Source organism: Carex rostrata, chromosome 4 (genome assembly GCF_964058835.1).
Source record: "Carex rostrata chromosome 4, lpCarRost1.2, whole genome shotgun sequence".
NCBI classification, from domain to species: domain Eukaryota; kingdom Viridiplantae; phylum Streptophyta; class Magnoliopsida; order Poales; family Cyperaceae; genus Carex; species Carex rostrata.
The window spans coordinates 8,181,372-8,195,900 of NC_135921.1; the positions used below are offsets into that span (position 1 = coordinate 8,181,372).

Below are 14,529 nucleotides of genomic sequence, written 5' to 3' on the forward strand. Positions count from 1 at the left end.
TGTAACCAAAACCCCTTTAGGCTTAAGTTGCGGAATGACCGTAGAACAAAAATTTCTACAGCCAACTTAAGCTCAGGATTAAACGGGATATGTCAGGAAACTTTCCAAGGCAGTCCACCTTCAGTATTCCTTTGGCATCAAAACCCAATTTAATCCTTTTACAGATCTACTCCATGATTGATTTCTAAAACTTTAATCTACTTACCAATTAAATAGATTAATATAGCATATTTATACCTTGTTTCCAAATCACAGTTGGAATGCAGACCGAGCGAGTAGAGCCTCACCAGGGAAGGAATCGACTCAGAGTATCACACGTGTGAAGTATCACACGTGTGATACCTCTATCGGTTATCCACCAGGACTAACCGGAGAGCGGTTTATTTCTTCTGCCAGAAATACCGTAAACCGCTGAATTCTGCAAAAACACTATTCACAGGGAAAAAGACAAAAACCCTTAAACACGAATTTTCGGTTGCTCAGTTTCATCAATATGCAAAACTGACATACCGCGAAATTTGGTAAAACACTATTCATCGATCCCGTAAATATACCTCACAACAACTCGCAAGATTATACGTGAACTACGTATAACTTTCTTTTCTCAACCGAAACACTATTTGGGAGAGAAACCGAGAAAGAGAGAAAATACCGATCTGTTTCGACACGAAACGGTATGAGTGAATTAGCGAATTTCTCTCTACCCCTCCACCCCTATTTATAGGGTTTAGGGTCGGTTGCCAAAAGACCAAAATGCCCTCCAAGTTCAGCCTATTTACAAGATATGCCATTGAATGGATAAGGATGACATGTCATGTGGATAAGATCAATGACGTGTCATCTGGATAGGATCGATGACATGTCATGCGGATAAGCACAAATCTGAAAAGTCCCGAATGCCCTCGGCCCGAATACAAATAATATTCGTATAATTATTCTGAACAATTATATATATTTTTCTTCGGTTGTTCGTTTCGGTATCGATGACGTGTCATCTGGATAGGATCGATGACATGTCATGTGGATAAGGACGAATCTGAAAAGACCCGAATGCCCTCGGCCCGAATACAAATAATATTCGTATAATTATTCTGAACAATTATATATATTTTTCTTGCGGTTGTTGTTTCGGTAATTTATACAATGTGTCCTGCACATTTATAAATTAACCGGTTAACTTTTATACAATGTGTCACACACGTTTATAAATTAGCCAATGTTTTTGCTTGTTATTTTTACATAAAATTTATAATTTAATTATAACACGTATAATTAATTATAACCATCTTACTATTGATCATAACCAATTTATAATCAATCACAATAAGATTCTCCGATTAACTCTTATATGGTGTGACCCAATAGGATCTGTGTTATGTTGGTAAATAGAGTTAAAACTATTTTAACTTCTATAATCATGAGCGGCATCTGGCAACACATCATGACCATCCAATTACACAGATGATGATGTACAGTACAATATCACGATCCAGTAAACAATTTACTTGTGTCTGTTCTTCTGTCTCATAACTATCAGATTAGTTTCAAGGTAGATGTGTGTCATCCTTGCTAACTGAATCTTTTCTTGATCTTGAGCAGATTATCAAATATAATTACTCTTGTAATTATACCGCTAGCAGATAATCTTACTCTATCAAGGGGCCCAGTGATGCTATAGCTCGTATAGAGATACGAGAGACAAATAGTATTCTTGGTAAACCATCACTACCTCAGCTAAGCCATGTATACCGAAGAGCTACCGTTATAACTGCATTTTACCGACAGCGTTTGATAACAATCACACATATACATTTCTTAGTAGGAAAGATGAATACCTCATACTGTAGAACTTGACACTGAATGAAAACATAAATGACACGAACACAATTCTATTTAATGTTTCATTCGGGGTCTGTCAAATACCATGTTCCTAGAACATGTATCTATGTGATTAAAATGACATCTCGTGTCAGGTGGTTTGTAAAACTTAACCATATTTTAATCCACATACTAACCTTATCGCGGTAATTAGTGTTCCTGCTAATTACCTTGGTCAGTGACTATTTAAGAGTATATATCATCTATATTATGGAGTTTCACAATTTCAGTCATGAACTCGAAATGATCCATAAATTCAATAATACTCAAGGCAACAAAATGATATTAATCATCCAATTCATGAACAAAGTTTTATGATAAATTATCGTATTATTGACTTCTAGATTATTACACTAACAATCTGATATCTGTATATCCGTGTAGATATGGATACTGATATGGTTTTATATTTCAATTATCTGTATACTATTTTATATACTATATATTTTAATATATATTATTTAAAAATTATGTTATTTATCATTATAATTAGATAAATATTATGAAATTTAGTATTTTTAATAATATTTTTATATTATTTTAATAAACTAATTTCGAATCAAAACTAAACTCAAATCGAATCACGAACTACGAATTTTTTTTGCCACCCTTAGTTGTACTCGATTGACCTCATTTTCTTTAATATTATACATCAATGTACTGTATTTTAAATAAAATATGAAAATATACTTATCAGCATTCTAAAAGAAAAGTACACTAATTATCTGACGTGCATTCTTCCATGCAAATTTTCTAAGAGCTGATCTGCGTACCTTTTTAATAAACAAAAATCAAATAAATTTTAATATATGTCGACCCTTGTGGATCAAATTCTTGCTTAATTTCCGACTCCGGGAAGGCATATGTCAACTTTTTTTATTTTAATTGTAACACATAGAGCCGTCCTAACATAATTTAAAATAATTTTTCCATGCTATGAATGAATCTCAATGAACTAATTAATTGTAATCTTCGAGGGAACTCCTTAATTAAAATGTTGTCGACCAATATAACCTAATTAATATTTTTCAAAGTTGGTGCAAAAACAGTTTTTATATCTTGGTCAATTAATTGGGAATCACTGTTTAGTATTTTGCTACAAGTCAGTTGACCAAGCAGTTCTACATTATTTGATAGTTCTATTTGTGAAATATTTTTTTTAGTCTTTCAAGATTGTAAAAAATTTACGTTGACTAATGCATTATCCTTGGTCGTATGTTTGAAATTCAATAACCGCACTGTAATAATTTTAATTTTTTTTAGTCATATCATATGTTTGAAAAGTTCATTTTATTTATATATATAGAGAGAGAGAGTAGAACTAGGGTGCTCTTAAGCTCACCAAAATTTTGGTGAGCTTAACTCTAAAACTTATCAAATCGATTTCAAATAACGAATCTGAACCGTTGAAACCCGCCTACCTTACGTGTGATGCATCTACATATGAAATTTTTAAACATTCGAATTAATTTAGTATAAAGTTAAGCGGTCAAAAAACGTTCAAAAATGAATGCACTAAAATTAATTTATTAACCTTCTAATTTTGACCTCTTGACTTTATACTAAATTAATTCGAATGTTTAAAAATTTTATATGTAGATGCATCACACGTAAGGTAGGCAGATTTCAATGGTTCAGATTCATCATTTGAAATTGATTTTATGAGTTTTAGAGTTAAGCTCACCAAAACTTTGGTGAGCTTAAGAGCACCCTAGTTCTACTCATATATATATATATATATATATATATATATATATATATATATATATATATATATATATATATATATATATATAAAAATAAAATGAACTTTTCACAATTTATTGGTGACTAAAAGCTCTATATGGACCATGCTAAATTTTTTTGAGTAAAGATATTAGAGGTCAAGTCATCTAACTATCTAATATTTACAATGAGTTGTTAGTTTTGAATTTTGTATATGTGATCTCTCACAAATAAAGTATTATTTTTTGTCACTAGATCAAATGTTGGTTTTCAGATAACTTTCTATGCTTGCATCATGTAATTATATGTTGTAATCATTTGTGATTGAAGGAATTTTGGCATATTGGACTAATGAAGACTGTATAAGAAAAGCAAAGTATGATTAAAATATAATTAAGAAGGGAACATTGAAGCAAGAAATAGATTTAACATCTTGCCATATTGAGTAAGACGTCTCTTAATTTGAACCTTTTTAGGAAGTAATACTCTCTTAATTAACTAACAACAGACAGGTTTTAGGTTGCATGTCTCAGTTACCAGGTTGTGACTTGTGAAAGCCTGATTAGCTGGGCAACTATCATTTTTCTAGTACAGATCCGTGGGGTTTTGTTTTATGTAGATCATAATTAATGTAAATCAAGCCGGGTTGGTGAGGGTTACTGCAGCACTGCTCCAGTGACAGTGGGATCCATCACACACTTTATGTGCGCTCTTTGCTATTTAATTACATCATGCACTGCATTGCTTCTCTTCAATTTTTAGTTAGAAAATGAGATGATAATGCATCCAATTTCTCGCCTACTACCAAAAAAATATTGCAAATTCAGAATCACGGTGGTTTTTGAGACCTTAGTACTCAATAGTTTTTTTTTTTTTTTTTTCTCCTTCTCTATGCTTTTTATTTAGAATAGAATACTCATAAATTCTAAACTTAATTATAACAGTAAGACTATGGTACTATGCATAGCCAGTGTTTTAATATTCGGTCTATTCGGCCGAATATACGTATTCGGTTGGAAACTGAATAGGAAATGAGTATTCGGTCTAATATTCGGTTTCGAATATTCGGCCGAATATATTCTTCCACATATTATCTATTCGGCTGAATATTTTCGAATAGAGAATAAGAATCAGAATAAGAACCTAATATTTCCGAATAGAGAATAAGAATCTGAATAAGAACCGAATAAGTTATAATTTCATTTATTTAAGTTTGAACTTATGTTTTATTTATGCTTATTTGTAGTTTTGTAATTTGTACTGTGGATTGTTAACTTGCTATAACTTGTGTTATGTTTTATTTATGTTTATTTGTAATGTTTATCTATGTTTATTAGAGTTAATGCCTATGATTTTTCATTTGAAAATCTGAATATATAAATCCGAATATTCGGCTGCATACTGTATATGCTGTATTCGATGACTTTCCGAATACCAAATATTAAAACACTGTGCACAGCTTAGATTGGTCCGTACTATAAATCAACATCTTCATCTTAAGTCCGCAATCTCATAGGAAAATGTACTTGTATACTAAATTTTATTTTTTTAGAACTGTTTTTTATATATATTTTTTTAGATAGCTTTAAATCAAATGATTTTCTATCTACAATTACATTTTTAAATATAAAAAAAATATAAAATTTGATCTACAAGTATATTTTTATATACAAATCATGTTGAATAGTTTAAATTGACTTTTTGAACTTTGAAAACAGAAACTACGGACCAATATGCGTTATACACATCACCGTAACCTCACTCAACTTGCAAATTACAATATTGTGTCAACAAGATTTGGAGTATGTGTACTACCAGAAAAAAGTATTAAAGAAACACAGTTTGTAACCAATACTTTAAATTTTCTTTCTCACCGTTTCATTTCATTTTATTGAATGACCAAATAATTTTCGAACAGAGCTTATAAATAATTCTTCAATGTAACAACTTTATCTTCACTTTATCCTAAATTCTAAAATCCAAGACCCGCGTTCAGAGAAAACGGCACCGGACTTCCCGCTAAAATTGTATAGTTTAAGTCAGCTTTGAAGAGCGGTCGTCCCTTTGTTTCTATTCATTATCTAGTGGAGAACAAATAAACGAATATAATACCAAAGAAGAAAAGAGAGAGTATAAACTAAAATGAAATTCATGTGAATTAGAGGCATTAATGATGGAGGAACAAGGGGTCAAGAGCATTATGCTTGCTTTTCTTTGAAATGATTATTCATTAAGTCTTCAATCAATTTGTGGCGGTTTGTCTCCTACTTGATTTGATTGTTTGTCGTTCAAACTTTGGTTTGAAACTTTGAATGCATGAATCATTTGGGAGAATGAACCTTGGTTATTGGATTTGGGCCAAGATTGATATGATATCATATGATATTATACATAGGGCTACAGATGCACAGATAGAGACGTGTGTATGTATTCCCTGATCATCAATCAGGGCCTAATGAGTGATATAATGAAGGACCTATATGTTGGTCATATAGATTTATAGAGGCCTGGGTTGATCATATAAGAATGCTGTGCTGTAGGGATGAGAGCAAAAAAATTATATTGAGTGGAACAAAATTCTAAGATAAAGTACAAATTTATAATTATTTTGACTCATATTTATTTTAGGATTTATTTTCAAAAGAAACATGCTAACAATAAGCATATTTTTTTTACATTTTTTAGAATAAGAGGGACACGTCCTTTAATTTGAAGTTCAAATTTGTATCAAATTAGTCATTCCTTGTGATTTTTTTTTTTTTTTTTGCATCTGTGGACCGTCATCTTTTAGCATCATAACTTGTGCCTACTTAGTTGAACAAATTATATAACGATATAATTTTCCATGATATAAAATATCAATTAATTGATATTCACATTATAAATTAAGAGGAATCCAATTACACCCTTTTTTGGTGACACCGAATTACACTCTTCATTTTCAAAGTTTTCAAATTCTAAACAGTCGATCCAAACCGTTCAACGTGATGGATATGTTAAAATGTGCTTGCAGATCAAATTTTACATTTTTTTGAAATTTTTTTACTATTTATTAAGTATTTAACAAAATCGCTATATCAAGACTGTTGAATTTTTGTACCCATCTTAATAAATAGTAAAAAAATTCAGAAAAATGTAAAATTTGATCTGCAAGCATATTTTAATATATCCATCATGTTGAACGGTTTGGATCGACTGTTTAGATTTTGAAAATATAAGGTGTAATCCGATGTCACCAAAAAAGAGTGTAATTGGATCCCTCCTCATAAATTAATTACAATAGGTCTTTTAGCACTTCTTATCATTAGATATATCACATGACATAAATTCATTAGATATTAGGCGGAGGTCTTGCATTGCTTCGGCAAGTGCTTTCAAGGCATAGAGAAATGTATATAAAAAGTTGGGAAAATTGGTTATTTGCCACTCCAAAACTTTTAAATTGTAAAAATGTCACTCCGAACTTTGAAATTGTAAAAATGTCACTCTAAACTTCATTAATTTCTAAATTTGTCACTCCAAATAATTAATGACTGAAATGCCCTCCCTTCTCCTCTTTTTCTTCTCCACCTTTTCCCTTATCCGACAGCCCTCTTCTTCTCCACCTTTTCCCCTGATCCGACAGCTAACTTGTACTTTGATGATAAGCTTGTTTCTTTTTTCATCTCTTAGATCTTAGAGGATGATATGAAGAAGCCGATTCAAAAAAAGACTATATTGATTAAAAAAAAGACTATATATTGACTCATAAAGCTTGATGATTCATTGTTGCTTTTTCACGATTTTTCAAATTATACATAGAGCTGTCACTAATATGATAAAGGTTGCATCATACCTGAATGGTCATGTGTCGCTGGTTATTTCCAGGCCTAAAACGGTATATACTGGTAAGTGATTTGTTTTACACTTGTAATTATTGTTTAATTGTTCTAAATGAGTAACTCATAAATGAATATCAAAGAGTATCTGTATCTCAGAAGATATGTTATATTTGAAGAACCCTCATTCGATCACGAGTAACCATGTTTGAAATCATATCAATTTATGAAGGGGGTAAGGGGGCTGTCGGATCAGGGGAAAAGGTGGAGAAGAAGAGGGCTGTCGGATCAATGGAAAAGGTGGAGAAGAAGAAGAGGAGAAGAGATGGCATTTCAGTCATTAATTATTTGAAGTGACAAATTTAGGAATTAATAAAGTTTAGAATAGTATTTTTACAATTTCAAAGTTCAGGATAGCATTTTTACAAGGAAGCAGCTAACAGTTCTCCAACTCCAGTCCCCCAAAAATCCCCGCACTAATTCTGTAAACATCAATACTAAATCCTGTAAACATCAATATTAAATTCTGTAAACTAATTCAACAAATCCTGTCAACATAAAACTTTCAATTATGTGTGGTCCCCAATAACTTCCACTTTAATCACCACTTAAACCACCACTTTAACCACTTTAACTACTTTGACTGGGACCACTTTTAAACCTTTGACCAGAACCACATCTAGAAGATCTCTGACATCTTTTCAAAACTAAAAACTAACCATGACTACATTAAAACTTTGTAAACAAAAATATGTAAAAAATATTCGATTTTTTTTTTCAAATTCTTTTTTCAAATTTTTTTTCAAATTTTTTTTTTCAAAACTTTATTTTCGAACTTTTTATTCGGAATTTTTATTTTCCAAAATTTATTTTCGAAATTTTTATTCGGAATTTTTTTTCAAAAATCTTTTTCAAAATTCTTTTTCAAAATTCTTTTTCAAAATTTTTTTTCAAATTTTTTTGTCTCCTTCTTGATACTACTTTTAATTATTTTGAATTATGTTAACCTTACTACATAACTCTGTAAATAGTTTCGTTTAATCCTATAAATCGGTAAAAAAAATTTCAATTTTTAAATTTTTGAACATGCACATATTATCTTGTGAACATGCACATATTATCCTGTGAACATACACATATTATCCTGTAAACATACACATATTATCCTATGAACATAAGCATAGTATCATGTAAACATATACATATTATCCTGTGAACATACACATAGTATCCTGTGAACATACACATAGTATCATGTCAACATACACATATTATACTGTAAACATACACATATTATCTTGTAAACATACACATATTATTTTGTGAACATACATATTGTACTTGAAATTATGACAGTTGAAAGTGCGTCAGAATTAAGCTAAAAAGTGAAGGCTTTTATACACAGGGATTTTCGGAGGACTGTAGCCCGGGGGACGTTACCTTTCAAAGATCTCCCAACTCCAGTCCTTCAAAAATCCTCCAGATATTTTCAAAGATCATGTAAACTAATGGAGCAAATTCGGTAAACTTCAATACTAAATCCTGTAAACTAATTCAACGAATCCTGTAAACAAAATTTTTTCCCAAAATTTTTTTTCGAATTTTTTTAAAAATTTATTTTTTGTCAAATCTCCTTCTAGATACGACTTTTAATTATTTTAAATTCTGTAAACCTTACTACATAACTCTGTAAATAGTTTCGTTTAATCCTATAAACCGGTAAAAAAAAATTTATTTTTAAATTTTTTCAATATTTTATTTTATTTTTTTAAATGTAAAAAAGAATTCGATTTTTTTTTTTGAAATCTCCTTCTAGATACTACTGCTAATTTTTTAAAATTCTGTAAACCTTATCACATAACTCTGTAAATAGTTTCGTTTAATCCTGTAAATCGGTAAAAATAAAATTCAAATTTTAATTTTTTTTAAAATTTACATCTAAATGATATTTTCAATTGTTTTGAATTTTATAAACTTAATCACATAACTCTGTAGACAGTTTCGCTGAATACTGTAAATCAGTAAACAAATTCAAATTTTAATTTTTTTTTCAAAATTTTATTTTTTAAAATTTTCAAATTTTGTAAACAGATATATGTAAAAAAAAATTCAATTTTTTTTTTAACTTTTTTTGCATTTTTTTTTTTCAAATCTCTTTCTAAGTGCTACTTCCAATTATTTTGAATTCTGTAAACCTTATCACATAACTCTATAAATAGTTTCGTTGAATCTTGTAAACCTATAAAAAAAATTCAAATTTTATTTTTTTAAATTTACATCTAAATGCTACTTTCAATTGTTTTGAATTTTGTAAACTTGATCACATTACTCTATAGATAATTTCGTTGAATACTGTAAAAATAAGTTTCAAATTTTATTTTTTTTAAATTTGCATCTAGATGCTACTTTCAATTGTTTTGAATAATGTAAACCTTATCACATGACTAATCTGTAGACAGTTTCATAGATCTAAATACTCAAACAGAAACAAGTACATTCACTGAAACTAGAAAAGGCATATGAAATACAACACTGTGGAAAGTCAATTAAAGATGAAAGGCACAATTGGACTTCAGGCCGTCTTCACTGGTTCCAGTGCTTCAATCATGACCACACCTGTTTCCTCTGATCACCTGGTGAAGAATTAAGTTATATAGATTTATATCAAATCAGTGCAGTAACTTGCGATAATGATTGAAACCATAATATTGTCATATTAATTACAAGCAAAACACAACACACCTGTATCACTTCAGTTAAAATAAAATTCCCTAGTTTCGCTAAATTGATAATAATAGTGAACCATTTTAATCACCATAACTATCAATATTATGCATTAATTATTACTAGTCACCTTAGACTAACACAGTTACTTTGTTAACAACTACTCCAACAATCACCATTTAACCTTTGCTTAGAAAGTAGTCCGAACTTTCAAACTTGTTATTTTCATGAAAACTTTAGACATCAAACTTTGCCAGAATCAAGAGATTAAGTTTTTAAGCTGACCCTTAAGTGAAGATTAAAAAGATAAATGACCAATCAATCCCCTTCACTTTAGTTCGGATTTGACCTTGTTTTGGTGTACAAGAAGGTGAGTATTTCACTGGGGTAAACAGAAAAAGTAAATGAGCTCAAAGAAAAAATTAAATTAATAAGACGTACCACTATGCCAATGTCATTATTTTCATTGCCATTAAGCTCAACATAATTATCAACCACCAAATTCATAAATTGGTCAAATCCACGTAGAGTTTCAACTACAACCCGATTTGCATTTAGCTTGAGTAGAAAATAAAAAATGGTAAATGTTAGAATTTTAGAGCAGACAATCAAGAAAAAAATGAGCAGTTATGTAGCAATATATTGGGCATGAAAAGTACAGTTTCATGGACTTATCAATCTCAGCACTGTGCAAGTCAAGCCTGATAGCAGATCTGTACCAGTCAAATACTGACCAAATAGGCATTAACCATCTGGTACTGGTATCGGATAACTAACGAGAAATAACATTGGTTAGAGAAGCAAAGCTAAACAGAAATTGGATACTTAACTTTAAATTGACAACTTTTATGTTTCATCAAATATCCACTCAACTGTCTGAATACATTGATTAGTTCAATCAAGTACATGTATGCTCTTCTACTTATCTCATCCCAAAGCATTAGAATGTAGAGAACAATTTGAATATCAATTGGAATCTGCATAGGAATATTCCACAAGAACAGATTCTATATATTCCAATAATTATTTGGTCAGGTTTCTCCAATAGCCAAGGAAGAGGCACTAAGCCTGCTGGAGCTATGCAAACCGACCTCTGTCATAGAGGACCTGTCACTAGTAGACTACCCAGTGGTGAATTGAATCCAAAACCATGTTATATACACTAGCGATGAATCCCCTAAATCTAATGCAAGAATCCTGTAATGAACCAGTATAAACAGACCTGGAAATAACATGCCACTTAAGATGAAATTCAAAATAATTAGGATCGCAAAGTTCGTGACATAATTAGGATCGCAAAGTAGGTACAAGAGTGATTTTTTCTTCTTAGTCCTAGTTTTTTGTTGATTAACATTAAATGCCTAAAATCTCTCTTAGATCATTTTTTCATCAAGACATGCATTAACAAAAGCAAAGTTCAATATTATCCAAAAGCCAACTTTCAATACCATCCCTATATGTTTGATAAAACGACACCTACTTTCGACCAGCTTGATGATTTAATGACCCATTGCCAGAAGTTGTGAATTTATTTTCAAATAAGTTTGTGAAGAGCTAATACTAAGCAAGAGAATGAGCACCTTGATCAAAATCTCAAAACCATAAGACAAGCTCAAATGCTGCAAATTGTATCTCTTCTCTTAATTTACTATTAGGCCACCGAAATCGAGACAAGTTCAGAAGATTAAAAATAGATACAACCCCCATTACACTCCTTAAAGACAATGAAACCAAATATTAACCACCATGATAATATGAGGAGAATAAAGAAAAAAATAGTTAGATTATTAGTGTTTCTTGGGTTTGATAATTATAACTTTTATTCACAAGAGTTAAAAGGATAAGCAAATGGTACCGTACCTGATCAGTTTGGTACCAATCTCTAGGTAATTTGACCTCAAGCCTTACTAGAATTTTTAATCATGTTTACAAGGTAGCAGCTAGTTAATTAAATTACTATTGAAGCCTGACTAAAGTACTGTTAGTAACAAAATTATTTACCATAATTAAATATTAATCAATCACTGAACATCCTGATCCACTGTGGATAGTACCCAGTAGAAATTGGGGTTGGGCCATCTGATACATGCTTTTGTTACAGAACCTTTTATTTTTGCTAAAATTGAATATATCTCTGTAACTAGATGACAAAATCAAATCAAGGCGAGAAAAAGAACCAAACCACTGCTTTGAATTCCTTTGACTTCCTCGATCAGAGTTAACGGTTCCTTGGCGGTGAAATCTGATCTCGGATCGGATTCGTGGAGATCAGATTCGTTTTTACCAACGGCGATCTTCCTTCTGTACAACTTTTCGGCGATTTTCCTACAGGTTCGTCTTTACCGACGGCAACGATGCGGCGGCGGCGGTGGTAGCAACAGATGAAATCGATCCGCTTGGCTGTGGCTGAGTGGACGTCCAGAGGTGACACCAGGAGCAAAGAGATCTGAAAAGAGATTGGGAGGAGAGAAGAGAAGAGAACGGGAAAGATCGATTGGGAGGATATGAGAAACCAGAACAGGAAAGAGTAGATCGGGAAAGTTTTATCTTGGACCGTTAAAAGCGGTTGAAAAGATAGTTAAAACCGCGTGAAAAAGGTTAACGGGGATGATACTTTTTCTCTTTTTACAATTTGAAGGTTTTAAAGGGGCAAATAACCAATTTTTCCTAAAAAATTTATATATAAATAAGTTATTACAAAAGTTGCGTAGACGTACGGTTGGTATAGTTCTATTCTACCTGGACATAACAAAAAATTGTACAGTTTAGAGCATTTAAGATTGGCCTATGAGCATTTAAGATTGTACAGTTTAGAAGAGGGATAACCGCTTTATGAAAGTGTGTTATCCCATTTGTGACAAATCATGAAAACACAATTTTTTTTACTTGACAAAATAAGTTGTGGGCATACCAACACAAAATAATATCTACAACTAATAAAATATGTCAAAGTTTTTGTACAGTCACGATATGAATATATGATCATTTTTCTTCTATTTTCCTTTGCTATCCTCACCACAGAGCAAGAGGAAGAGCTTCTACTTTTTGATATTTATGCAAGACAATTCTGACAAGCTGAATCATGCAAACTTATAAACAGATCCTTGTTTAATTTCTTATTTCTGTTTTTATTATATGTATGCTAAATTTTCCCATATATTAATCATAAAAAAATGAAGTATCTATGCTTAATTCATACATGAATAAAGAGGAAAGAAAAGCTTGCAAATGCATAAGGATGCCAAAATCTGAAAGAGATGGCTGTCAGACAAACATTTACTCTCATTACCGGAACTATGGATCAATACTAGTCACCAACACATTCGGCAAAAACAATTGGAACCAACTTATCCAATTAGTGGTGAAAGCTCCAAACTAAATATCAAAACCCACAACCACAAGTACCAATGAGCTCCAGCAAAAAAGGTAAATTTTGCAATATCAGCCTTCCAAAATCTCAAATTTCTCTCATCTGGCCAAAAATCACAATTAGTGATACCTGTCAACGTTAAGAAGAACATCAATTTGATGAGAATAGTAATTAATTTTTGTATGGAATACATTTAATCCGTATTGGCAGTCATTTTTGTAAATTTAAGGAAAGTACGAATATCACCCCACAAAAATTTAGAATATTTCTAAAAATCTGAAAAGAAAAGAAATCAAAGAGAATGAAGGAAACTTCATGTTTTACGGTATAAAATTTGAGCAATATTATTAACAATATTGATGCTAGACACCTTGTTCAACAATGTCAGAGGTGATAAACAACATCATGAATTGAACAACGGCTCCATTGCAACGACTAAAGAGGAATAATAAATATGAGGCTATGGTAATATGCATATTGCACAATGTTTTGTGCTATGGACTCATATCTTTATTTTTAAAGTTCAAAATGTGTTCGGTGTCTATATGGATGAGCCTATCAAGTGAACCATAACGAAGGTCGCTAACTAAACTTTGGTAAATACATAGCCCATGGACATGTCAAAAGGTTTCCTTCAAAAAGAATACAAAAATCAATTCGCTGGGGCGACAAAGCCCAACCCAACAGAAACGACATGTATCAAATTCAGTTCGTCATACACTTGACCTGGTACCTAACACGAATCTTAAAGACATTCCGTGCATCTAAAGTACACTTGAAAAGAAATCACTCGGCCGTGATTTTTGTAGACAGAGAGAATACTTGAGGGGATACTCTTCCACATCTAAGAGCATCTACAATGGCAATTGTTTTTGGATTGCTAATCTAATGTATCAATTGCTAATATAATTATCAGTGTTGTAAAAAAACGTTTGTTTAGGCCGATTAATCGGCTGATTAGTCGCTGGCAGTGATCAAACCGTCATAGATATTTCTGACTAATCGGCCGATTAT

General features: G+C 31.3%; 1 long non-coding RNA gene across 1 annotated transcript; it reads right to left on the bottom strand.

The window, feature by feature from the left end:
• Nucleotides 1-9,886: 9,886 nt before the first annotated feature.
• LOC144553043 (uncharacterized) lies at nt 9,887-11,834 on the bottom strand. The gene is made up of 3 exons (XR_013511307.1): nt 11,726-11,834; nt 10,587-10,917; nt 9,887-10,054 (listed from the first exon to the last, which is right to left on the bottom strand). It is a non-coding gene; the product is annotated as an uncharacterized LOC144553043 (long non-coding RNA).
• Between the last annotated feature and the right edge of the window lie 2,695 nt (nt 11,835-14,529).